General features: G+C 39.9%; 39 non-coding genes and 7 pseudogenes across 39 annotated transcripts; all 46 read left to right on the forward strand.

Moving 5' to 3' along the window:
* The first annotated feature begins 301 nt into the window (after nucleotides 1-301).
* Nucleotides 302-420, forward strand: LOC146054911 (5S ribosomal RNA). The gene has a single exon (XR_014468329.1). It is a non-coding gene; the product is annotated as a 5S ribosomal RNA (ribosomal RNA).
* A 346-nt stretch (nucleotides 421-766) lies between these two features.
* LOC146055038 (5S ribosomal RNA) lies at nucleotides 767-885 on the forward strand. The gene has a single exon (XR_014468409.1). It is a non-coding gene; the product is annotated as a 5S ribosomal RNA (ribosomal RNA).
* Nucleotides 886-1,230: 345 nt separating this feature from the next.
* Nucleotides 1,231-1,349, forward strand: LOC146055039 (5S ribosomal RNA). Its single transcript, XR_014468410.1, has one exon. It is a non-coding gene; the product is annotated as a 5S ribosomal RNA (ribosomal RNA).
* A 345-nt stretch (nucleotides 1,350-1,694) lies between these two features.
* On the forward strand, nucleotides 1,695-1,813 carry LOC146054996 (5S ribosomal RNA; annotated as a pseudogene).
* A 345-nt stretch (nucleotides 1,814-2,158) lies between these two features.
* On the forward strand, nucleotides 2,159-2,277 carry LOC146054892 (5S ribosomal RNA). Its single transcript, XR_014468311.1, has one exon. It is a non-coding gene; the product is annotated as a 5S ribosomal RNA (ribosomal RNA).
* Nucleotides 2,278-2,622: 345 nt separating this feature from the next.
* LOC146055060 (5S ribosomal RNA) lies at nucleotides 2,623-2,741 on the forward strand. The gene has a single exon (XR_014468429.1). It is a non-coding gene; the product is annotated as a 5S ribosomal RNA (ribosomal RNA).
* A 345-nt stretch (nucleotides 2,742-3,086) lies between these two features.
* LOC146055061 (5S ribosomal RNA) lies at nucleotides 3,087-3,205 on the forward strand. Its single transcript, XR_014468430.1, has one exon. It is a non-coding gene; the product is annotated as a 5S ribosomal RNA (ribosomal RNA).
* A 345-nt stretch (nucleotides 3,206-3,550) lies between these two features.
* Nucleotides 3,551-3,669, forward strand: LOC146055062 (5S ribosomal RNA). The gene has a single exon (XR_014468431.1). It is a non-coding gene; the product is annotated as a 5S ribosomal RNA (ribosomal RNA).
* Nucleotides 3,670-4,014: 345 nt separating this feature from the next.
* LOC146054924 (5S ribosomal RNA) lies at nucleotides 4,015-4,133 on the forward strand. Its single transcript, XR_014468340.1, has one exon. It is a non-coding gene; the product is annotated as a 5S ribosomal RNA (ribosomal RNA).
* Nucleotides 4,134-4,478: 345 nt separating this feature from the next.
* Nucleotides 4,479-4,597, forward strand: LOC146055063 (5S ribosomal RNA). Its single transcript, XR_014468432.1, has one exon. It is a non-coding gene; the product is annotated as a 5S ribosomal RNA (ribosomal RNA).
* Nucleotides 4,598-4,942: 345 nt separating this feature from the next.
* LOC146054952 (5S ribosomal RNA) lies at nucleotides 4,943-5,061 on the forward strand. The gene has a single exon (XR_014468366.1). It is a non-coding gene; the product is annotated as a 5S ribosomal RNA (ribosomal RNA).
* Nucleotides 5,062-5,406: 345 nt separating this feature from the next.
* LOC146055064 (5S ribosomal RNA) lies at nucleotides 5,407-5,525 on the forward strand. The gene has a single exon (XR_014468433.1). It is a non-coding gene; the product is annotated as a 5S ribosomal RNA (ribosomal RNA).
* Nucleotides 5,526-5,870: 345 nt separating this feature from the next.
* LOC146054970 (5S ribosomal RNA) lies at nucleotides 5,871-5,989 on the forward strand. Its single transcript, XR_014468382.1, has one exon. It is a non-coding gene; the product is annotated as a 5S ribosomal RNA (ribosomal RNA).
* A 345-nt stretch (nucleotides 5,990-6,334) lies between these two features.
* LOC146054939 (5S ribosomal RNA) lies at nucleotides 6,335-6,453 on the forward strand. Its single transcript, XR_014468354.1, has one exon. It is a non-coding gene; the product is annotated as a 5S ribosomal RNA (ribosomal RNA).
* A 345-nt stretch (nucleotides 6,454-6,798) lies between these two features.
* LOC146055065 (5S ribosomal RNA) lies at nucleotides 6,799-6,917 on the forward strand. Its single transcript, XR_014468434.1, has one exon. It is a non-coding gene; the product is annotated as a 5S ribosomal RNA (ribosomal RNA).
* Nucleotides 6,918-7,262: 345 nt separating this feature from the next.
* On the forward strand, nucleotides 7,263-7,381 carry LOC146055067 (5S ribosomal RNA). The gene has a single exon (XR_014468435.1). It is a non-coding gene; the product is annotated as a 5S ribosomal RNA (ribosomal RNA).
* A 345-nt stretch (nucleotides 7,382-7,726) lies between these two features.
* Nucleotides 7,727-7,845, forward strand: LOC146054953 (5S ribosomal RNA). Its single transcript, XR_014468367.1, has one exon. It is a non-coding gene; the product is annotated as a 5S ribosomal RNA (ribosomal RNA).
* Nucleotides 7,846-8,192: 347 nt separating this feature from the next.
* On the forward strand, nucleotides 8,193-8,311 carry LOC146054916 (5S ribosomal RNA). Its single transcript, XR_014468333.1, has one exon. It is a non-coding gene; the product is annotated as a 5S ribosomal RNA (ribosomal RNA).
* A 345-nt stretch (nucleotides 8,312-8,656) lies between these two features.
* On the forward strand, nucleotides 8,657-8,765 carry LOC146055023 (5S ribosomal RNA; annotated as a pseudogene).
* Nucleotides 8,766-9,110: 345 nt separating this feature from the next.
* LOC146054940 (5S ribosomal RNA) lies at nucleotides 9,111-9,229 on the forward strand. The gene has a single exon (XR_014468355.1). It is a non-coding gene; the product is annotated as a 5S ribosomal RNA (ribosomal RNA).
* Nucleotides 9,230-9,574: 345 nt separating this feature from the next.
* Nucleotides 9,575-9,693, forward strand: LOC146054941 (5S ribosomal RNA). The gene has a single exon (XR_014468356.1). It is a non-coding gene; the product is annotated as a 5S ribosomal RNA (ribosomal RNA).
* Nucleotides 9,694-10,038: 345 nt separating this feature from the next.
* On the forward strand, nucleotides 10,039-10,157 carry LOC146054961 (5S ribosomal RNA). The gene has a single exon (XR_014468374.1). It is a non-coding gene; the product is annotated as a 5S ribosomal RNA (ribosomal RNA).
* A 345-nt stretch (nucleotides 10,158-10,502) lies between these two features.
* Nucleotides 10,503-10,621, forward strand: LOC146054917 (5S ribosomal RNA). The gene has a single exon (XR_014468334.1). It is a non-coding gene; the product is annotated as a 5S ribosomal RNA (ribosomal RNA).
* Nucleotides 10,622-10,966: 345 nt separating this feature from the next.
* On the forward strand, nucleotides 10,967-11,075 carry LOC146055024 (5S ribosomal RNA; annotated as a pseudogene).
* A 345-nt stretch (nucleotides 11,076-11,420) lies between these two features.
* On the forward strand, nucleotides 11,421-11,529 carry LOC146055025 (5S ribosomal RNA; annotated as a pseudogene).
* A 345-nt stretch (nucleotides 11,530-11,874) lies between these two features.
* On the forward strand, nucleotides 11,875-11,993 carry LOC146054942 (5S ribosomal RNA). The gene has a single exon (XR_014468357.1). It is a non-coding gene; the product is annotated as a 5S ribosomal RNA (ribosomal RNA).
* Nucleotides 11,994-12,338: 345 nt separating this feature from the next.
* LOC146055068 (5S ribosomal RNA) lies at nucleotides 12,339-12,457 on the forward strand. The gene has a single exon (XR_014468436.1). It is a non-coding gene; the product is annotated as a 5S ribosomal RNA (ribosomal RNA).
* A 345-nt stretch (nucleotides 12,458-12,802) lies between these two features.
* On the forward strand, nucleotides 12,803-12,921 carry LOC146055070 (5S ribosomal RNA). The gene has a single exon (XR_014468438.1). It is a non-coding gene; the product is annotated as a 5S ribosomal RNA (ribosomal RNA).
* A 345-nt stretch (nucleotides 12,922-13,266) lies between these two features.
* Nucleotides 13,267-13,385, forward strand: LOC146054943 (5S ribosomal RNA). The gene has a single exon (XR_014468358.1). It is a non-coding gene; the product is annotated as a 5S ribosomal RNA (ribosomal RNA).
* Nucleotides 13,386-13,731: 346 nt separating this feature from the next.
* On the forward strand, nucleotides 13,732-13,850 carry LOC146054994 (5S ribosomal RNA; annotated as a pseudogene).
* Nucleotides 13,851-14,195: 345 nt separating this feature from the next.
* LOC146055071 (5S ribosomal RNA) lies at nucleotides 14,196-14,314 on the forward strand. Its single transcript, XR_014468439.1, has one exon. It is a non-coding gene; the product is annotated as a 5S ribosomal RNA (ribosomal RNA).
* A 345-nt stretch (nucleotides 14,315-14,659) lies between these two features.
* On the forward strand, nucleotides 14,660-14,778 carry LOC146054925 (5S ribosomal RNA). The gene has a single exon (XR_014468341.1). It is a non-coding gene; the product is annotated as a 5S ribosomal RNA (ribosomal RNA).
* A 345-nt stretch (nucleotides 14,779-15,123) lies between these two features.
* Nucleotides 15,124-15,242, forward strand: LOC146054962 (5S ribosomal RNA). Its single transcript, XR_014468375.1, has one exon. It is a non-coding gene; the product is annotated as a 5S ribosomal RNA (ribosomal RNA).
* Nucleotides 15,243-15,587: 345 nt separating this feature from the next.
* LOC146054918 (5S ribosomal RNA) lies at nucleotides 15,588-15,706 on the forward strand. Its single transcript, XR_014468335.1, has one exon. It is a non-coding gene; the product is annotated as a 5S ribosomal RNA (ribosomal RNA).
* A 345-nt stretch (nucleotides 15,707-16,051) lies between these two features.
* On the forward strand, nucleotides 16,052-16,160 carry LOC146055026 (5S ribosomal RNA; annotated as a pseudogene).
* A 345-nt stretch (nucleotides 16,161-16,505) lies between these two features.
* LOC146055027 (5S ribosomal RNA) lies at nucleotides 16,506-16,614 on the forward strand (annotated as a pseudogene).
* A 345-nt stretch (nucleotides 16,615-16,959) lies between these two features.
* On the forward strand, nucleotides 16,960-17,078 carry LOC146054946 (5S ribosomal RNA). The gene has a single exon (XR_014468360.1). It is a non-coding gene; the product is annotated as a 5S ribosomal RNA (ribosomal RNA).
* A 345-nt stretch (nucleotides 17,079-17,423) lies between these two features.
* On the forward strand, nucleotides 17,424-17,542 carry LOC146055072 (5S ribosomal RNA). The gene has a single exon (XR_014468440.1). It is a non-coding gene; the product is annotated as a 5S ribosomal RNA (ribosomal RNA).
* A 345-nt stretch (nucleotides 17,543-17,887) lies between these two features.
* Nucleotides 17,888-18,006, forward strand: LOC146055073 (5S ribosomal RNA). The gene has a single exon (XR_014468441.1). It is a non-coding gene; the product is annotated as a 5S ribosomal RNA (ribosomal RNA).
* A 345-nt stretch (nucleotides 18,007-18,351) lies between these two features.
* Nucleotides 18,352-18,470, forward strand: LOC146054947 (5S ribosomal RNA). Its single transcript, XR_014468361.1, has one exon. It is a non-coding gene; the product is annotated as a 5S ribosomal RNA (ribosomal RNA).
* A 346-nt stretch (nucleotides 18,471-18,816) lies between these two features.
* LOC146054930 (5S ribosomal RNA) lies at nucleotides 18,817-18,935 on the forward strand. The gene has a single exon (XR_014468346.1). It is a non-coding gene; the product is annotated as a 5S ribosomal RNA (ribosomal RNA).
* A 345-nt stretch (nucleotides 18,936-19,280) lies between these two features.
* Nucleotides 19,281-19,399, forward strand: LOC146055074 (5S ribosomal RNA). Its single transcript, XR_014468442.1, has one exon. It is a non-coding gene; the product is annotated as a 5S ribosomal RNA (ribosomal RNA).
* Nucleotides 19,400-19,744: 345 nt separating this feature from the next.
* On the forward strand, nucleotides 19,745-19,863 carry LOC146054926 (5S ribosomal RNA). The gene has a single exon (XR_014468342.1). It is a non-coding gene; the product is annotated as a 5S ribosomal RNA (ribosomal RNA).
* Nucleotides 19,864-20,208: 345 nt separating this feature from the next.
* Nucleotides 20,209-20,327, forward strand: LOC146054878 (5S ribosomal RNA). Its single transcript, XR_014468299.1, has one exon. It is a non-coding gene; the product is annotated as a 5S ribosomal RNA (ribosomal RNA).
* Nucleotides 20,328-20,672: 345 nt separating this feature from the next.
* LOC146054954 (5S ribosomal RNA) lies at nucleotides 20,673-20,791 on the forward strand. Its single transcript, XR_014468368.1, has one exon. It is a non-coding gene; the product is annotated as a 5S ribosomal RNA (ribosomal RNA).
* A 345-nt stretch (nucleotides 20,792-21,136) lies between these two features.
* Nucleotides 21,137-21,255, forward strand: LOC146054880 (5S ribosomal RNA). The gene has a single exon (XR_014468300.1). It is a non-coding gene; the product is annotated as a 5S ribosomal RNA (ribosomal RNA).
* Nucleotides 21,256-21,461: the final 206 nt, after the last annotated feature.

A 21,461-nucleotide genomic window follows, 5' to 3' on the forward strand; every position in this document is an offset into this window, starting at 1 on the left:
TTGGAAACTTTTTCTTTTTATTGCCAGTACAGACATTTGGAAGAGGTCAAACAGACACAATAGCCATCACCTAAAGACTTACCACACTGTTAAGGCCCAATTCCAACTGCTTTTGGCAGCTAAACAGTGTTGAGCCTGTTTAGTAGTTTAATTTAAGACCCCCTGCTAAGATCATGTCCTGTAGGTCTTTTTACATTACCAACACATGATTTTTTTTAAGTAAGCCAATACAGTTAGGAAACTTTTTTATTAGCTTACCTGGTGATAGAAGTAGAAGAGGGCAAAAAAGTGCCTGTATCTCACCTACAGCCATACCACATTGGATAGTCCCAATCTCGTCTGATCTTGGAAGCTAAGCAGTGTTGGGCTTGGTTAGTACTTGGGTGGGAGACCACATGGGAACACCAGGTGCTGTAGGTTTTTTCACATTACAGGCAAATTGTTTTTATTCTCTAGCTATTTAAATTGGAAACTTTTTCTTTTTATTGCCAGTACAGACATTTGGAAGAGGTCAAACAGACACAATAGCCATCACCTAAAGACTTACCACACTGTTTAGGCCCAATTCCAACTGCTTTTGGCAGCTAAACAGTGTTGAGCCTGTTTAGTAGTTTAATTTAAGACCCCCTGCTAAGATCATGTCCTGTAGGTCTTTTTACATTACCAACACATGATTTTTTTTAAGTAAGCCAATACAGTTAGGAAACTTTTTTATTAGCTTACCTGGTGATAGAAGTAGAAGAGGGCAAAAAAGTGCCTGTGTCTCACCTACAGCCATACCACATTGGATAGGCCCAATCTCGTCTGATCTTGGAAGCTAAGCAGTGTTGGGCCTGGTTAGTACTTGGGTGGGAGACCACCTGGGAACACCAGGTGCTGTAGGTTTTTTCACATTACTGGCAAATTGTTTTTATTCTCTAGCTATTTAAATTGGAAACTTTTTCTTTTTATTGCCAGCACAGACATTTGGAAGAGGTCAAACAGACACAATAGCCATCACCTAAAGACTTACCACACTGTTTAGGCTCAATTCCAACTGCTTTTGGCAGCTAAACAGTGTTGAGCCTCTTTTGTAGTTTAATTTAAGCCCCCCTGCTAATATCATGTCCTGTAGGTCTTTTTACATTATCAACACATGATTTTTTTTAGTAAGCCAATACAGTTAGGAAACTTTTGTATTAGCTTACCTGGTGATAGAAGTAGAAGAGGGCAAAAAAGTGCCTGTATCTCACCTACAGCCATACCACATTGGATAGGCCCAATCTCGTCTGATCTTGGAAGCTAAGCAGTGTTGGGCCTGGTTAGTACTTGGGTGGGAGACCACCTGGGAACACCAGGTGCTGTAGGTTTTTTCACATTACTGGCAAATTGTTTTTATTCTCTAGCTATTTATATTGGAAACTTTTTCTTTTTATTGCCAGCACAGACATTTGGAAGAGGTCAAACAGACACAATAGCCATCACCTAAAGACTTACCACACTGTTTAGGCTCAATTCCAACTGCTTTTGGCAGCTAAACAGTGTTGAGCCTCTTTTGTAGTTTAATTTAAGACCCCCTGCTAATATCATGTCCTGTAGGTCTTTTTACATTACCAACACATGATTTTTTTCAGTAAGCCAATACAGTTAGGAAACTTTTGTATTAGCTTACCTGGTGATAGAAGTAGAAGAGGGCAAAAAAGTGCCTGTATCTCACCTACAGCCATACCACATTGGATAGGCCCAACCTCGTCTGATCTTGGAAGCTAAGCAGTGTTGGGCCTGGTTAGTACTTGGGTGGGAGACCACATATGAACACCAGGTGCTGTAGGTTTTTTCACATTACTGGCAAATTGTTTTTATTCTCTAGCTATTTAAATTGGAAACTTTTTCTTTTTATTGCCAGTACAGACATTTGGAAGAGGTCAAACAGACACAATAGCCATCACCTAAAGACTTACCACACTGTTTAGGCCCAATTCCAACTGCTTTTGGCAGCTAAACAGTGTTGAGCCTCTTTAGTAGTTTAATTTAAGACCCCCTGCTAATATCATGTCCTGTAGGTCTTTTTACATTACCAACACATGATTTTTTTCAGTAAGCCAATACAGTTAGGAAACTTTTTTATTAGCTTACCTGGTGATAGAAGTAGAAGAGGGCAAAAAAGTGCATGTATCTCACCTACAGCCATACCACATTGGATAGGCCCAATCTCGTCTGATCTTGGAAGCTAAGCAGTGTTGGGCCTGGTTAGTACTCGGGTGGGAGACCACATGGGAACACCAGGTGCTGTAGGTTTTTTCACATTACAGGCAAATTGTTTTTATTCTCTAGCTATTTAAATTGGAAACTTTTTCTTTTTATTGCCAGTACAGACATTTGGAAGAGGTCAAACAGACACAATAGCCATCACCTAAAGACTTACCACACTGTTAAGGCCCAATTCCAACTGCTTTTGGCAGCTAAACAGTGTTGAGCCTCTTTAGTAGTTTAATTTAAGACCCCCTGCTAATATCATGTCCTGTAGGTCTTTTTACATTACCAACACATGATTTTTTTCAGTAAGCCAATACAGTTAGGAAACTTTTGTATTAGCTTACCTGGTGATAGAAGTAGAAGAGGGCAAAAAAGTGCCATTAACTCACCTACAGCCATACCACATTGGATAGGCCCAATCTCGTCTGATCTTGGAAGCTAAGCAGTGTTGGGCCTGGTTAGTACTTGGGTGGGAGACCACATGGGAACACCAGGTGCTGTAGGTTTTTTCACATTACTGGCAAATTGTTTTTATTCTCTAGCTATTTAAATAGGAAACTTTATCTTTTTATTGCCAGCACAGACATTTGGAAGAGGTCAAACAGACACAATAGCCATCACCTAAAGACTTACCAAACTGTTTAGGCCCAATTCCAACTGCTTTTGGCAGCTAAACAGTGTTGAGCCTCTTTAGTAGTTTAATTTAAGACCCCCTGCTAATATCATGTCCTGTAGGTCTTTTTACATTACCAACACATGATTTTTTTCAGTAAGCCAATACAGTTAGGAAACTTTTTTATTAGCTTACCTGGTGATAGAAGTAGAAGAGGGCAAAAAAGTGCATGTATCTCACCTACAGCCATACCACATTGGATAGGCCCAATCTCGTCTGATCTTGGAAGCTAAGCAGTGTTGGGCCTGGTTAGTACTTGGGTGGGAGACCACATGGGAACACCAGGTGCTGTAGGTTTTTTCACATTACAGGCAAATTGTTTTTATTCTCTAGCTATTTAAATTGGAAACTTTTTCTTTTTATTGCCAGTACAGACATTTGGAAGAGGTCAAACAGACACAATAGCCATCACCTAAAGACTTACCACACTGTTTAGGCCCAATTCCAACTGCTTTTGGCAGCTAAACAGTGTTGAGCCTCTTTAGTAGTTTAATTTAAGACCCCCTGCTAATATCATGTCCTGTAGGTCTTTTTACATTACCAACACATGATTTTTTTCAGTAAGCCAATACAGTTAGGAAACTTTTGTATTAGCTTACCTGGTGATAGAAGTAGAAGAGGGCAAAAAAGTGCCATTAACTCACCTACAGCCATACCACATTGGATAGGCCCAATCTCGTCTGATCTTGGAAGCTAAGCAGTGTTGGGCCTGGTTAGTACTTGGGTGGGAGACCACATGGGAACACCAGGTGCTGTAGGTTTTTTCACATTACTGGCAAATTGTTTTTATTCTCTAGCTATTTAAATAGGAAACTTTATCTTTTTATTGCCAGCACAGACATTTGGAAGAGGTCAAACAGACACAATAGCCATCACCTAAAGACTTACCAAACTGTTTAGGCCCAATTCCAACTGCTTTTGGCAGCTAAACAGTGTTGAGCCTCTTTAGTAGTTTAATTTAAGACCCCCTGCTAATATCATGTCCTGTAGGTCTTTTTACATTACCAACACATGATTTTTTTCAGTAAGCCAATACAGTTAGGAAACTTTTTTATTAGCTTACCTGGTGATAGAAGTAGAAGAGGGCAAAAAAGTGCCTGTATCTCAACTACAGCCATACCACATTGGATAGGCCCAATCTCGTCTGATCTTGGAAGCTAAGCAGTGTTGGGCCTGGTTAGTACTTGGGTGGGAGACCACATGGGAACACCAGGTGCTGTAGGTTTTTTCACATTACTGGCAAATTGTTTTTATTCTCTAGCTATTTAAATTGGAAACTTTTTCTTTTTATTGCCAGCACAGACATTTGGAAGAGGTCAAACAGACACAATAGCCATCACCTAAAGACTTACCACACTGTTTAGGCCCAATTCCAACTGCTTTTGGCAGCTAAACAGTGTTGGGCCTCTTTAGTAGTTTAATTTAAGACTCCCTGCTAATATCATGTCCTGTAGGTCTTTTTACATTACCAATACATGATTTTTTTCAGTAAGCCAATACAGTTAGGAAACTTTTTTATTAGCTTACCTGGTGATAGAAGTAGAAGAGGGCAAAAAAGTGCCTGTATCTCACCTACAGCCATACCACATTGGATAGGCCCAATCTCGTCTGATCTTGGAAGCTAAGCAGTGTTGGGCCTGGTTAGTACTTGGGTGGGAGACCACATGGGAACACCAGGTGCTGTAGGTTTTTTCACATTACAGGCAAATTGTTTTTATTCTCTAGCTATTTAAATTGGAAACTTTTTCTTTTTATTGCCAGTACAGACATTTGGAAGAGGTCAAACAGACACAATAGCCATCACCTAAAGACTTACCACACTGTTTAGGCCCAATTCCAACTGCTGTTGGCAGCTAAACAGTGTTGAGCCTGTTTAGTAGTTTAATTTAAGACCCCCTGCTAATATCATGTCCTGTAGGTCTTTTTACATTACCAACACATGATTTTTTTCAGTAAGCCAATACAGTTAGGAAACTTTTTTTTTAGCTTACCTGGTGATAGAAGTAGAAGAGGGCAAAAAAGTGCCTATATCTCACCTACAGCCATACCACATTGGATAGGCCCAATCTTGTCTGATCTTGGAAGCTAAGCAGTGTTGGGCCTGGTTAGTACTTGGGTGGGAGACCACATGGGAACACCAGGTGCTGTAGGTTTTTTCACATTACAGGCAAATTGTTTTTATTCTCTAGCTATTTAAATTGGAAACTTTTTCTTTTTATTGCCAGTACAGACATTTGGAAGAGGTCAAACAGACACAATAGCCATCTCCTAAAGACTTACCACACTGTTTAGGCCCAATTCCAACTACTTTTGGCAGCTAAACAGTGTTGAGCCTCTTTAGTAGTTTAATTTAAGACCCCCTGCTAATATCATGTCCTGTAGGTCTTTTTACATTACCAACACATGATTTTTTTCAGTAAGCCAATACAGTTAGGGAACTTTTTTATTAGCTTACCTGGTGATAGAAGTAGAAGAGGGCAAAAAAGTGAATTTAACTCACCTACAGCCATACCACATTGGATAGGCCCAATCTCGTCTGATCTTGGAAGCTAAGCAGTGTTGGGCCTGGTTAGTACTTGGGTGGGAGACCACATGGGAACACCAGGTGCTGTAGGTTTTTTCACATCACTGGCAAATTGTTTTTATTCTCTAGCTATTTATATTGGAAACTTTTTCATTTTATTGCCAGCACAGACATTTGGAAGAGGTCAAACAGACACAATAGCCATCAGCTAAAGACTTACCACACTGTTTAGGCTCAATTCCAACTGCTTTTGGCAGCTAAACAGTGTTGAGCCTCTTTTGTAGTTTAATTTAAGACCCCCTGCTAATATCATGTCCTGTAGGTCTTTTTACATTACCAACACATGATTTTTTTCCGTAAGCCAATACAGTTAGGGAACTTTTGTATTAGCTTACCTGGTGATAGAAGTAGAAGAGGGCAAAAAAGTGCCTGTATCTCACCTGCAGCCATACCACATTGGATAGGCCCAATCTCGTCTGATCTTGGAAGCTAAGCAGTGTTGGGCCTGGTTAGTACTTTGGTGGGAGACCACATGGGAACACCAGGTGCTGTAGGGTTTTTCACATTACAGGCAAATTGTTTTTATTCTCTAGCTATTTAAATTGGAAACTTTTTCTTTTTATTGCCAGTACAGACATTTGGAAGAGGTCAAACAGACACAATAGCCATCACATAAAGACTTACCACACTGTTTAGGCCCAATTCCAACTGCTTTTGGCAGCTAAACAGTGTTGAGCCTCTTTAGTAGTTTAATTTAAGACCCCCTGCTAATATCATGTCCTGTAGGTCTTTTTACATTACCAACACATGATTTTTTTCAGTAAGCCAATACAGTTAGGAAACTTTTTTATTAGCTTACCTGGTGATAGAAGTAGAAGAGGGCTAAAAAGTGCCTGTATTTCACCTACAGCCATACCACATTGGATAGGCCCAATCTCGTCTGTTCTTGGAAGCTAAGCAGTGTTGGGCCTGGTTAGTACTTGGGTGGGAGACCACATGGGAACACCAGGTGCTGTAGGTTTTTTCACATTACAGGCAAATTGTTTTTATTCTCTAGCTATTTAAATTGGAAACTTTTTCTTTTTATTGCCAGTACAGGCATTTGGAAGAGGTCAAACAGACACAATAGCCATCACCTAAAGACTTACCACACTGTTTAGGCCCAATTCCATCTGCTTTTGGCAGCTAAACAGTGTTGATCCTCTTTAGTAGTTTAATTTAAGACCCCCTGCTAATATCATGTCCTGTAGGTCGTTTTACATTACCAACACATGATTTTTTTCAGTAAGCCAATACAGTTAGGAAACTTTTTTATTAGCTTACCTGGTGATAGAAGTAGAAGAGGGCAAAAAAGTGCATGTATCTCACCTACAGCCATACCACATTGGATAGGCCCAATCTCGTCTGATCTTGGAAGCTAAGCAGTGTTGGGCCTGGTTAGTACTTGGGTGGGAGACCACATGGGAACACCAGGTGCTGTAGGTTTTTTCACATTACAGGCAAATTGTTTTTATTCTCTAGCTATTTAAATTGGAAACTTTTTCTTTTTATTGCCAGTACAGACATTTGGAAGAGGTCAAACAGACACAATAGCCATCACCTAAAGACTTACCACACTGTTTAGGCCCAATTCCAACTGCTTTTGGCAGCTAAACAGTGTTGAGCCTCTTTAGTAGTTTAATTTAAGACCCCCTGCTAATATCATGTCCTGTAGGTCTTTTTACATTACCAACACATGATTTTTTTCAGTAAGCCAATACAGTTAGGAAACTTTTTTATTAGCTTACCTGGTGATAAAAGTAGAAGAGGGCAAAAAAGTGAATTTAACTCACCTACAGCCATACCACATTGGATAGGCCCAATCTCGTCTGATCTTGGAAGCTAAGCAGTGTTGGGCCTGGTTAGTACTTGGGTGGGAGACCACATGGGAACACCAGGTGCTGTAGGTTTTTTCACATCACTGGCAAATTGTTTTTATTCTCTAGCTATTTATATTGGAAACTTTTTCATTTTATTGCCAGCACAGACATTTGGAAGAGGTCAAACAGACACAATAGCCATCAGCTAAAGACTTACCACACTGTTTAGGCTCAATTCCAACTGCTTTTGGCAGCTAAACAGTGTTGAGCCTGTTTAGTAGTTTAATTTAAGACCCCCTGCTTATATCATGTCCTGTAGGTCTTTTTACATTACCAACACATGATTTTTTTCAGTAAGCCAATACAGTTAGGAAACTTTTTTATTAGCTTACCTGGTGATAGAAGTAGAAGAGGGCAAAAAAGTGCCTGTATCTCACCTACAGCCATACCACATTGGATAGGCCCAATCTTGTCTGATCTTGGAAGCTAAGCAGTGTTGGGCCTGGTTAGTACTTGGGTGGGAGACCACATGGGAACACCAGGTGCTGTAGGTTTTTTTCACATTACAGGCAAATTGTTTTTATTCTCTAGCTATTTAAATTGGAAACTTTTTCTTTTTATTGCCAGTACAGACATTTGGAAGAGGTCAAACAGACACAATAGCCATCACCTAAAGAATTACCACACTGTTTAGGCCCAATTCCAACTGCTTTTGGCAGCTAAACAGTGTTGAGCCTCTTTAGTAGTTTAATTTAAGACCCCCTGCTAATATCATGTCCTGTAGGTCTTTTTACATTACCAACACATGATTTTTTTTAAGTAAGCCAATACAGTTAGGAAACTTTTTTATTAGCTTACCTGGTGATAGAAGTAGAAGAGGGCAAAAAAGTGCTTGTATCTCACCTACAGCCATACCACATTGGATAGGCCCAACCTCGTCTGATCTTGGAAGTTAAGCAGTGTTGGGCCTGGTTAGTACTTGGGTGGGAGACCACATGGGAACACCAGGTGCTGTAGGTTTTTTCACATTACTGGCAAATTGTTTTTATTCTCTAGCTATTTAGATTGGAAACTTTTTCTTTTTATTGCCAGCACAGACATTTGGAAGAGTTCAAACAGACACAATAGCCATCACCTAAAGACTTACCACACTGTTTAGGCCCAATTCCAACTGCTTTTGGCAGCTAAACAGTGTTGATCCTCTTTAGTAGTTTAATTTAAGACCCCCTGCTAATATCATGTCCTGTAGGTCTTTTTACATTACCAACACATGATTTTTTTCAGTAAGCCAATACAGTTAGGAAACTTTTGTATTAGCTTACCTGGTGATAGAAGTAGAAGAGGGCAAAAAAGTACCTGTATCTCACCTACAGCCATACCACATTGGATAGGCCTGATCTTGGAAGCAAAGCAGTGTTGGGCCTGGATAGTACTTGGGTGGGAGACCACATGGGAACACCAGGTGCTGTAGGTTTTTTCACATTACTGGCAAATTGTTTTTATTCTCTAGATATTTAAATTGGAAACTTTTTCTTTTTATTGCCAGCACTGACATTTGGAAGAGGTAAAACAGACACAATATCCATCACCTAAAGACTTACCACACTGTTTAGGCCCAATTCCAACTGCTTTTGGCAGGTAAACAGTGTTAAGGCTATTTAGTAGTTTAATTTAAGACCCCCTGATAATATCATGTCCTGTAGGTCTTTTTACATTACCAACACATGATTTTTTTCAGTAAGCCAATACAGTTAGGAAACTTTTTTATTAGCTTACCTGGTGATAGAAGTAGAAGAGGGCAAAAAAGTGCCTGTATTTCACCTACAGCCATACCACATTGGATAGGCCCAATCTCGTCTGTTCTTGGAAGCTAAGCAGTGTTGGGCCTGGTTAGTACTTGGGTGGGAGACCACATGGGAACACCAGGTGCTGTAGGTTTTTTCACATTACAGGCAAATTGTTTTTATTCTCTAGCTATTTAAATTGGAAACTTTTTCTTTTTATTGCCAGTACAGACATTTGGAAGAGGTCAAACAGACACAATAGCCATCACCTAAAGACTTACCACACTGTTTAGGCCCAATTCCAACTGCTTTTGGCAGCTAAACAGTGTTGAGCCTCTTTAGTAGTTTAATTTAAGACCCCCTGCTAATATCATGTCCTGTAGGTCTTTTTACATTACCAACACATGATTTTTTTCAGTAAGCCAATACAGTTAGGAAACTTTTTTATTAGCTTACCTGGTGATAGAAGTAGAAGAGGGCTAAAAAGTGCCTGTATTTCACCTACAGCCATACCACATTGGATAGGCCCAATCTCGTCTGTTCTTGGAAGCTAAGCAGTGTTGGGCCTGGTTAGTACTTGGGTGGGAGACCACATGGGAACACCAGGTGCTGTAGGTTTTTTCACATTACAGGCAAATTGTTTTTATTCTCTAGCTATTTAAATTGGAAACTTTTTCTTTTTATTGCCAGTACAGGCATTTGGAAGAGGTCAAACAGACACAATAGCCATCACCTAAAGACTTACCACACTGTTTAGGCCCAATTCCATCTGCTTTTGGCAGCTAAACAGTGTTGATCCTCTTTAGTAGTTTAATTTAAGACCCCCTGCTAATATCATGTCCTGTAGGTCGTTTTACATTACCAACACATGATTTTTTTCAGTAAGCCAATACAGTTAGGAAACTTTTTTATTAGCTTACCTGGTGATAGAAGTAGAAGAGGGCAAAAAAGTGCTTGTATCTCACCTACAGCCATACCACATTGGATAGGCCCAACCTCGTCTGTTCTTGGAAGCTAAGCAGTGTTGGGCCTGGTTAGTACTTGGGTGGGAGACCACATGGGAACACCAGGTGCTGTAGGTTTTTTCACATTACAGGCAAATTGTTTTTATTCTCTAGCTATTTAAATTGGAAACTTTTTCTTTTTATTGCCAGTACAGGCATTTGGAAGAGGTCAAACAGACACAATAGCCATCACCTAAAGACTTACCACACTGTTTAGGCCCAATTCCATCTGCTTTTGGCAGCTAAACAGTGTTGATCCTCTTTAGTAGTTTAATTTAAGACCCCCTGCTAATATCATGTCCTGTAGGTCGTTTTACATTACCAACACATGATTTTTTTCAGTAAGCCAATACAGTTAGGAAACTTTTTTATTAGCTTACCTGGTGATAGAAGTAGAAGAGGGCAAAAAAGTGCTTGTATCTCACCTACAGCCATACCACATTGGATAGGCCCAACCTCGTCTGATCTTGGAAGTTAAGCAGTGTTGGGCCTGGTTAGTACTTGGGTGGGAGACCACATGGGAACACCAGGTGCTGTAGGTTTTTTCACATTACTGGCAAATTGTTTTTATTCTCTAGCTATTTAGATTGGAAACTTTTTCTTTTTATTGCCAGCACAGACATTTGGAAGAGTTCAAACAGACACAATAGCCATCACCTAAAGACTTACCACACTGTTTAGGCCCAATTCCAACTGCTTTTGGCAGCTAAACAGTGTTGAGCCTCTTTAGTAGTTTAATTTAAGACCCCCTGCTAATATCATGTCCTGTAGGTCTTTTTACATTACCAACACATGATTTTTTTCAGTAAGCCAATACAGTTAGGAAACTTTTGTATTAGCTTACCTGGTGATAGAAGTAGAAGAGGGCAAAAAAGTACCTGTATCTCACCTACAGCCATACCACATTGGATAGGCCTGATCTTGGAAGCAAAGCAGTGTTGGGCCTGGATAGTACTTGGGTGGGAGACCACATGGGAACACCAGGTGCTGTAGGTTTTTTCACATTACTGGCAAATTGTTTTTATTCTCTAGCTATTTAGATTGGAAACTTTTTCTTTTTATTGCCAGCACAGACATTTGGAAGAGTTCAAACAGACACAATAGCCATCACCTAAAGACTTACCACACTGTTTAGGCCCAATTCCAACTGCTTTTGGCAGCTAAACAGTGTTGAGCCTCTTTAGTAGTTTAATTTAAGACCCCCTGCTAATATCATGTCCTGTAGGTCTTTTTACATTACCAACACATGATTTTTTTCAGTAAGCCAATACAGTTAGGAAACTTTTGTATTAGCTTACCTGGTGATAGAAGTAGAAGAGGGCAAAAAAGTACCTGTATCTCACCTACAGCCATACCACATTGGATAGGCCTGATCTTGGAAGCAAAGCAGTGTTGGGCCTGGATAGTACTTGGGTGGGAGACCACATGGGAACACCAGGTGCTGTAGGTTTTTTCACATTACTGGCAAATTGTTTTTATTCTCTAGATATTTAAATTGGAAACTTTTTCTTTTTATTGCCAGCACTGACATTTGGAAGAGGTAAAACAGACACAATATCCATCACCTAAAGACTTACCACACTGTTTAGGCCCAATTCCAACTGCTTTTGGCAGGTAAACAGTGTTGAGGCTATTTAGTAGTTTAATTTAAGACCCCCTGATAATATCATGTCCTGTAGGTCTTTTTACATTACCAACACATGATTTTTTTCAGTAAGCCAATACAGTTAGGAAACTTTTTTATTAGCTTACCTGGTGATAGAAGTAGAAGAGGGCAAAAAAGTGCCTGTATTTCACCTACAGCCATACCACATTGGATAGGCCCAATCTCGTCTGTTCTTGGAAGCTAAGCAGTGTTGGGCCTGGTTAGTACTTGGGTGGGAGACCACATGGGAACACCAGGTGCTGTAGGTTTTTTCACATTACAGGCAAATTGTTTTTATTCTCTAGCTATTTAAATTGGAAACTTTTTCTTTTTATTGCCAGTACAGACATTTGGAAGAGGTCAAACAGACACAATAGCCATCACCTAAAGACTTACCACACTGTTTAGGCCCAATTCCAACTGCTTTTGGCAGCTAAACAGTGTTGATCCTCTTTAGTAGTTTAATTTAAGACCCCCTGCTAATATCATGTCCTGTAGGTCGTTTTACATTACCAACACATGATTTTTTTCAGTAAGCCAATACAGTTAGGAAACTTTTTTATTAGCTTACCTGGTGATAGAAGTAGAAGAGGGCAAAAAAGTGCATGTATCTCACCTACAGCCATACCACATTGGATAGGCCCAATCTCGTCTGATCTTGGAAGCTAAGCAGTGTTGGGCCTGGTTAGTACTTGGGTGGGAGACCACATGGGAACACCAGGTGCTGTAGGTTTTTTCACATTACAGGCAAATTGTTTTTATTCTCTAGCTATTTAAATTGGAAACTTTTTCTTTTTATTGCCAGTACAGACATTTGGAAGAGGTCAAACAGACACAATAGCCATCACCTAAAGACTTACCACACTGTTTAGGCCCAATTCCAACTGCTTTTGGCAGCTAAACAGTGTTGAGCCTCTTTAGTAGTTTAATTTAAGACCCCCTGCTAATATCATGTCCTGTAGGTCTTTTTACATTACCAACACATGATTTTTTTCAGTAAGCCAATACAGTTAGGAAACTTTTGTATTAGCTTACCTGGTGATCGAAGTAGAAGAGGGCAAAAAAGTGCCTTTAACTCACCTACAGCCATACCACATTGGATAGGCCCAATCTCGTCTGATCTTGGAAGCTAAGCAGTGTTGGGCCTGGTTAGTACTTGGGTGGGAGACCACATGGGAACACCAGGTGCTGTAGGTTTTTTCACATTACTGGCAAATTGTTTTTATTCTCTAGCTATTTAAATAGGAAACTTTATCTTTTTATTGCCAGCACAGACATTTGGAAGAGGTCAAACAGACACAATAGCCATCACCTAAAGACTTACCAAACTGTTTAGGCCCAATTCCAACTGCTTTTGGCAGCTAAACAGTGTTGAGCCTCTTTAGTAGTTTAATTTAAGACCCCCTGCTAATATCATGTCCTGTAGGTCTTTTTACATTACCAACACATGATTTTTTTCAGTAAGCCAATACAGTTAGGAAACTTTTTTATTAGCTTACCTGGTGATAGAAGTAGAAGAGGGCTAAAAAGTGCCTGTATTTCACCTACAGCCATACCACATTGGATAGGCCCAATCTCGTCTGTTCTTGGAAGCTAAGCAGTGTTGGGCCTGGTTAGTACTTGGGTGGGAGACCACATGGGAACACCAGGTGCTGTAGGTTTTTTTCACATTACAGGCAAATTGTTTTTATTCTCTAGCTATTTAAATTGGAAACTTTTTCTTTTTATTGCCAGTACAGGCATTTGGAAGAGGTCAAACAGACACAATAGCCATCACCTAAAGACTTACCACACTGTTTAGGCCCAATTCCAACTGCTTTTGGCAGCTAAACAGTGTTGATCCTCTTTAGTAGTTTAATTTAAGACCCCCTGCTAATATCATGTCCTGTAGGTCGTTTTACATTACCAACACATGATTTTTTTCAGTAAGCCAATACAGTTAGGAAACTTTTTTATTAGCTTACCTGGTGATAGAAGTAGAAGAGGGCAAAAAAGTGCATGTATCTCACCTACAGCCATACCACATTGGATAGGCCCAATCTCGTCTAATCTTGGAAGCTAAGCAGTGTTGGGTCTGGTTAGTACTTGGGTGGGAGACCACATGGGAACACCAGGTGCTGTAGGTTTTTTCACATTACAGGCAAATTGTTTTTATTCTCTAGCTATTTAAATTGGAAACTTTTTCTTTTTATTGCCAGTACAGACATTTGGAAGCGGTCAAACAGACACAATAGCCATCACCTAAAGAATTACCACACTGTTTAGGCCCAATTCCAACTGCTTTTGGCAGCTAAACAGTGTTGAGCCTCTTTAGTAGTTTAATTTAAGACCCCCTGCTAATATCATGTCCTGTAGGTCTTTTTACATTACCAACACATGATTTTTTTCAGTAAGCCAATACAGTTAGGAAACTTTTGTATTAGCTTACCTGGTGATAGAAGTAGAAGAGGGCAAAAAAGTGCCTTTAACTCACCTACAGCCATACCACATTGGATAGGCCCAATCTCGTCTGATCTTGGAAGCTAAGCAGTGTTGGGCCTGGTTAGTACTTGGGTGGGAGACCACATGGGAACACCAGGTGCTGTAGGTTTTTTCACATTACTGGCAAATTGTTTTTATTCTCTAGCTATTTAAATAGGAAACTTTATCTTTTTATTGCCAGCACAGACATTTGGAAGAGGTCAAACAGACACAATAGCCATCACCTAAAGACTTACCAAACTGTTTAGGCCCAATTCCAACTGCTTTTGGCAGCTAAACAGTGTTGAGCCTCTTTAGTAGTTTAATTTAAGACCCCCTGCTAATATCATGTCCTGTAGGTCTTTTTACATTACCAACACATGATTTTTTTCAGTAAGCCAATACAGTTAGGAAACTTTTTTATTAGCTTACCTGGTGATAGAAGTAGAAGAGGGCAAAAAAGTGCCTGTATCTCAACTACAGCCATACCACATTGGATAGGCCCAATCTCGTCTGATCTTGGAAGCTAAGCAGTGTTGGGCCTGGTTAGTACTTGGGTGGGAGACCACATGGGAACACCAGGTGCTGTAGGTTTTTTCACATTACTGGCAAATTGTTTTTATTCTCTAGCTATTTAAATTGGAAACTTTTTCTTTTTATTGCCAGCACAGACATTTGGAAGAGGTCAAACAGACACAATAGCCATCACCTAAAGACTTACCACACTGTTTAGGCCCAATTCCAACTGCTGTTGGCAGCTAAACAGTGTTGAGCCTGTTTAGTAGTTTAATTTAAGACCCCCTGCTAATATCATGTCCTGTAGGTCGTTTTACATTACCAACACATGATTTTTTTCAGTAAGCCAATACAGTTAGGAAACTTTTTTATTAGCTTACCTGGTGATAGAAGTAGAAGAGGGCAAAAAAGTGCTTGTATCTCACCTACAGCCATACCACATTGGATAGGCCCAACCTCGTCTGTTCTTGGAAGCTAAGCAGTGTTGGGCCTGGTTAGTACTTGGGTGGGAGACCACATGGGAACACCAGGTGCTGTAGGTTTTTTCACATTACAGGCAAATTGTTTTTATTCTCTAGCTATTTAAATTGGAAACTTTTTCTTTTTATTGCCAGTACAGGCATTTGGAAGAGGTCAAACAGACACAATAGCCATCACCTAAAGACTTACCACACTGTTTAGGCCCAATTCCATCTGCTTTTGGCAGCTAAACAGTGTTGATCCTCTTTAGTAGTTTAATTTAAGACCCCCTGCTAATATCATGTCCTGTAGGTCGTTTTACATTACCAACACATGATTTTTTTCAGTAAGCCAATACAGTTAGGAAACTTTTTTATTAGCTTACCTGGTGATAGAAGTAGAAGAGGGCAAAAAAGTGCTTGTATCTCACCTACAGCCATACCACATTGGATAGGCCCAACCTCGTCTGATCTTGGAAGTTAAGCAGTGTTGGGCCTGGTTAGTACTTGGGTGGGAGACCACATGGGAACACCAGGTGCTGTAGGTTTTTTCACATTACTGGCAAATTGTTTTTATTCTCTAGCTATTTAGATTGGAAACTTTTTCTTTTTATTGCCAGCACAGACATTTGGAAGAGTTCAAACAGACACAATAGCCATCACCTAAAGACTTACCACACTGTTTAGGCCCAATTCCAACTGCTTTTGGCAGCTAAACAGTGTTGAGCCTCTTTAGTAGTTTAATTTAAGACCCCCTGCTAATATCATGTCCTGTAGGTCTTTTTACATTACCAACACATGATTTTTTTCAGTAAGCCAATACAGTTAGGAAACTTTTGTATTAGCTTACCTGGTGATAGAAGTAGAAGAGGGCAAAAAAGTACCTGTATCTCACCTACAGCCATACCACATTGGATAGGCCTGATCTTGGAAGCAAAGCAGTGTTGGGCCTGGATAGTACTTGGGTGGGAGACCACATGGGAACACCAGGTGCTGTAGGTTTTTTCACATTACTGGCAAATTGTTTTTATTCTCTAGCTATTTAGATTGGAAACTTTTTCTTTTTATTGCCAGCACAGACATTTGGAAGAGTTCAAACAGACACAATAGCCATCACCTAAAGACTTACCACACTGTTTAGGCCCAATTCCAACTGCTTTTGGCAGCTAAACAGTGTTGAGCCTCTTTAGTAGTTTAATTTAAGACCCCCTGCTAATATCATGTCCTGTAGGTCTTTTTACATTACCAACACATGATTTTTTTCAGTAAGCCAATACAGTTAGGAAACTTTTGTATTAGCTTACCTGGTGATAGAAGTAGAAGAGGGCAAAAAAGTACCTGTATCTCACCTACAGCCATACCACATTGGATAGGCCTGATCTTGGAAGCAAAGCAGTGTTGGGCCTGGATAGTACTTGGGTGGGAGACCACATGGGAACACCAGGTGCTGTAGGTTTTTTCACATTACTGGCAAATTGTTTTTATTCTCTAGATATTTAAATTGGAAACTTTTTCTTTTTATTGCCAGCACTGACATTTGGAAGAGGTAAAACAGACACAATATCCATCACCTAAAGACTTACCACACTGTTTAGGCCCAATTCCAACTGCTTTTGGCAGGTAAACAGTGTTGAGGCTATTTAGTAGTTTAATTTAAGACCCCCTGATAATATCATGTCCTGTAGGTCTTTTTACATTACCAACACATGATTTTTTTCAGTAAGCCAATACAGTTAGGAAACTTTTTTATTAGCTTACCTGGTGATAGAAGTAGAAGAGGGCAAAAAAGTGCCTGTATTTCACCTACAGCCATACCACATTGGATAGGCCCAATCTCGTCTGTTCTTGGAAGCTAAGCAGTGTTGGGCCTGGTTAGTACTTGGGTGGGAGACCACATGGGAACACCAGGTGCTGTAGGTTTTTTCACATTACAGGCAAATTGTTTTTATTCTCTAGCTATTTAAATTGGAAACTTTTTCTTTTTATTGCCAGTACAGACATTTGGAAGAGGTCAAACAGACACAATAGCCATCACCTAAAGACTTACCACACTGTTTAGGCCCAATTCCAACTGCTTTTGGCAGCTAAACAGTGTTGATCCTCTTTAGTAGTTTAATTTAAGACCCCCTGCTAATATCATGTCCTGTAGGTCGTTTTACATTACCAACACATGATTTTTTTCAGTAAGCCAATACAGTTAGGAAACTTTTTTATTAGCTTACCTGGTGATAGAAGTAGAAGAGGGCAAAAAAGTGCATGTATCTCACCTACAGCCATACCACATTGGATAGGCCCAATCTCGTCTGATCTTGGAAGCTAAGCAGTGTTGGGCCTGGTTAGTACTTGGGTGGGAGACCACATGGGAACACCAGGTGCTGTAGGTTTTTTCACATTACAGGCAAATTGTTTTTATTCTCTAGCTATTTAAATTGGAAACTTTTTCTTTTTATTGCCAGTACAGACATTTGGAAGAGGTCAAACAGACACAATAGCCATCACCTAAAGACTTACCACACTGTTTAGGCCCAATTCCAACTGCTTTTGGCAGCTAAACAGTGTTGAGCCTCTTTAGTAGTTTAATTTAAGACCCCCTGCTAATATCATGTCCTGTAGGTCTTTTTACATTACCAACACATGATTTTTTTCAGTAAGCCAATACAGTTAGGAAACTTTTGTATTAGCTTACCTGGTGATAGAAGTAGAAGAGGGCAAAAAAGTGCCTTTAACTCACCTACAGCCATACCACATTGGATAGGCCCAATCTCGTCTGATCTTGGAAGCTAAGCAGTGTTGGGCCTGGTTAGTACTTGGGTGGGAGACCACATGGGAACACCAGGTGCTGTAGGTTTTTTCACATTACTGGCAAATTGTTTTTATTCTCTAGCTATTTAAATAGGAAACTTTATCTTTTTATTGCCAGCACAGACATTTGGAAGAGGTCAAACAGACACAATAGCCATCACCTAAAGACTTACCAAACTGTTTAGGCCCAATTCCAACTGCTTTTGGCAGCTAAACAGTGTTGAGCCTCTTTAGTAGTTTAATTTAAGACCCCCTGCTAATATCATGTCCTGTAGGTCTTTTTACATTACCAACACATGATTTTTTTCAGTAAGCCAATACAGTTAGGAAACTTTTTTATTAGCTTACCTGGTGATAGAAGTAGAAGAGGGCTAAAAAGTGCCTGTATTTCACCTACAGCCATACCACATTGGATAGGCCCAATCTCGTCTGTTCTTGGAAGCTAAGCAGTGTTGGGCCTGGTTAGTACTTGGGTGGGAGACCACATGGGAACACCAGGTGCTGTAGGTTTTTTTCACATTACAGGCAAATTGTTTTTATTCTCTAGCTATTTAAATTGGAAACTTTTTCTTTTTATTGCCAGTACAGGCATTTGGAAGAGGTCAAACAGACACAATAGCCATCACCTAAAGACTTACCACACTGTTTAGGCCCAATTCCAACTGCTTTTGGCAGCTAAACAGTGTTGATCCTCTTTAGTAGTTTAATTTAAGACCCCCTGCTAATATCATGTCCTGTAGGTCGTTTTACATTACCAACACATGATTTTTTTCAGTAAGCCAATACAGTTAGGAAACTTTTTTATTAGCTTACCTGGTGATAGAAGTAGAAGAGGGCAAAAAAGTGCATGTATCTCACCTACAGCCATACCACATTGGATAGGCCCAATCTCGTCTGATCTTGGAAGCTAAGCAGTGTTGGGTCTGGTTAGTACTTGGGTGGGAGACCACATGGGAACACCAGGTGCTGTAGGTTTTTTCACATTACAGGCAAATTGTTTTTATTCTCTAGCTATTTAAATTGGAAACTTTTTCTTTTTATTGCCAGTACAGACATTTGGAAGCGGTCAAACAGACACAATAGCCATCACCTAAAGAATTACCACACTGTTTAGGCCCAATTCCAACTGCTTTTGGCAGCTAAACAGTGTTGAGCCTCTTTAGTAGTTTAATTTAAGACCCCCTGCTAATATCATGTCCTGTAGGTCTTTTTACATTACCAACACATGATTTTTTTCAGTAAGCCAATACAGTTAGGAAACTTTTGTATTAGCTTACCTGGTGATAGAAGTAGAAGAGGGCAAAAAAGTGCCTTTAACTCACCTACAGCCATACCACATTGGATAGGCCCAATCTCGTCTGATCTTGGAAGCTAAGCAGTGTTGGGCCTGGTTAGTACTTGGGTGGGAGACCACATGGGAACACCAGGTGCTGTAGGTTTTTTCACATTACTGGCAAATTGTTTTTATTCTCTAGTTATTTAAATAGGAAACTTTATCTTTTTATTGCCAGCACAGACATTTGGAAGAGGTCAAACAGACACAATAGCCATCACCTAAAGACTTACCAAACTGTTTAGGCCCAATTCCAACTGCTTTTGGCAGCTAAACAGTGTTGAGCCTCTTTAGTAGTTTAATTTAAGACCCCCTGCTAATATCATGTCCTGTAGGTCTTTTTACATTACCAACACATGATTTTTTTCAGTAAGCCAATACAGTTAGGAAACTTTTTTATTAGCTTACCTGGTGATAGAAGTAGAAGAGGGCAAAAAAGTGCCTGTATCTCAACTACAGCCATACCACATTGGATAGGCCCAATCTCGTCTGATCTTGGAAGCTAAGCAGTGTTGGGCCTGGTTAGTACTTGGGTGGGAGACCACATGGGAACACCAGGTGCTGTAGGTTTTTTCACATTACTGGCAAATTGTTTTTATTCTCTAGCTATTTAAATTGGAAACTTTTTCTTTTTATTGCCAGCACAGACATTTGGAAGAGGTCAAACAGACACAATAGCCATCACCTAAAGACTTACCACACTGTTTAGGCCCAATTCCAACTGCTTTTGGCAGCTAAACAGTGTTGGGCCTCTTTAGTAGTTTAATTTAAGACTCCCTGCTAATATCATGTCCTGTAGGTCTTTTTACATTACCAACACATGATTTTTTTCAGTAAGCCAATACAGTTAGGAAACTTTTTTATTAGCTTACCTGGTGATAGAAGTAGAAGAGGGCAAAAAAGTGCCTGTATCTCACCTACAGCCATACCACATTGGATAGGCCCAATCTCGTCTGATCTTGGAAGCTAAGCAGTGTTGGGCCTGGTTAGTACTTGGGTGGGAGACCACATGGGAACACCAGGTGCTGTAGGTTTTTTCACATTACAGGCAAATTGTTTTTATTCTCTAGCTATTTAAATTGGAAACTTTTTCTTTTTATTGCCAGTACAGACATTTGGAAGAGGTCAAACAGACACAATAGCCATCACCTAAAGACTTACCACACTGTTTAGGCCCAATTCCAACTGCTTTTGGCAGCTAAACAGTGTTGAGCCTGTTTAGTAGTTTAATTTAAGACCCCCTGCTAATATCATGTCCTGTAGGTCTTTTTACATTACCAACACATGATTTTTTTCAGTAAGCCAATACAGTTAGGAAACTTTTTTATTAGCTTACCTGGTGATAGAAGTAGAAGAGGGCAAAAAAGTGCCTATATCTCACCTACAGCCATACCACATTGGATAGGCCCAATCTTGTCTGATCTTGGAAGCTAAGCAGTGTTGGGCCTGGTTAGTACTTGGGTGGGAGACCACATGGGAACACCAGGTGCTGTAGGTTTTTTCACATTACAGGCAAATTGTTTTTATTCTCTAGCTATTTAAATTGGAAACTTTTTCTTTTTATTGCCAGTACAGACATTTGGAAGAGGTCAAACAGACACAATAGCCATCTCCTAAAGACTTACCACACTGTTTAGGCCCAATTCCAACTACTTTTGGCAGCTAAACAGTGTTGAGCCTCTTTAGTAGTTTAATTTAAGACCCCCTGCTAATATCATGTCCTGTAGGTCTTTTTACATTACCAACACATGATTTTTTTCAGTAAGCCAATACAGTTAGGAAACTTTTTTATTAGCTTACCTGGTGATAGAAGTAGAAGAGGGCAAAAAAGTGAATTTAACTCACCTACAGCCATACCACATTGGATAGGCCCAATCTCGTCTGATCTTGGAAGCTAAGCAGTGTTGGGCCTGGTTAGTACTTGGGTGGGAGACCACATGGGAACACCAGGTGCTGTAGGTTTTTTCACATCACTGGCAAATTGTTTTTATTCTCTAGCTATTTATATTGGAAACTTTTTCATTTTATTGCCAGCACAGACATTTGGAAGAGGTCAAACAGACACAATAGCCATCAGCTAAAGACTTACCACACTGTTTAGGCTCAATTCCAACTGCTTTTGGCAGCTAAACAGTGTTAAGCCTCTTTTGTAGTTTAATTTAAGCCCC

Source organism: Crinia signifera, unplaced genomic scaffold, assembly GCF_055691185.1.
Source record: "Crinia signifera unplaced genomic scaffold, ASM5569118v1 HAP2_SCAFFOLD_287, whole genome shotgun sequence".
Classification (NCBI taxonomy): domain Eukaryota; kingdom Metazoa; phylum Chordata; class Amphibia; order Anura; family Myobatrachidae; genus Crinia; species Crinia signifera.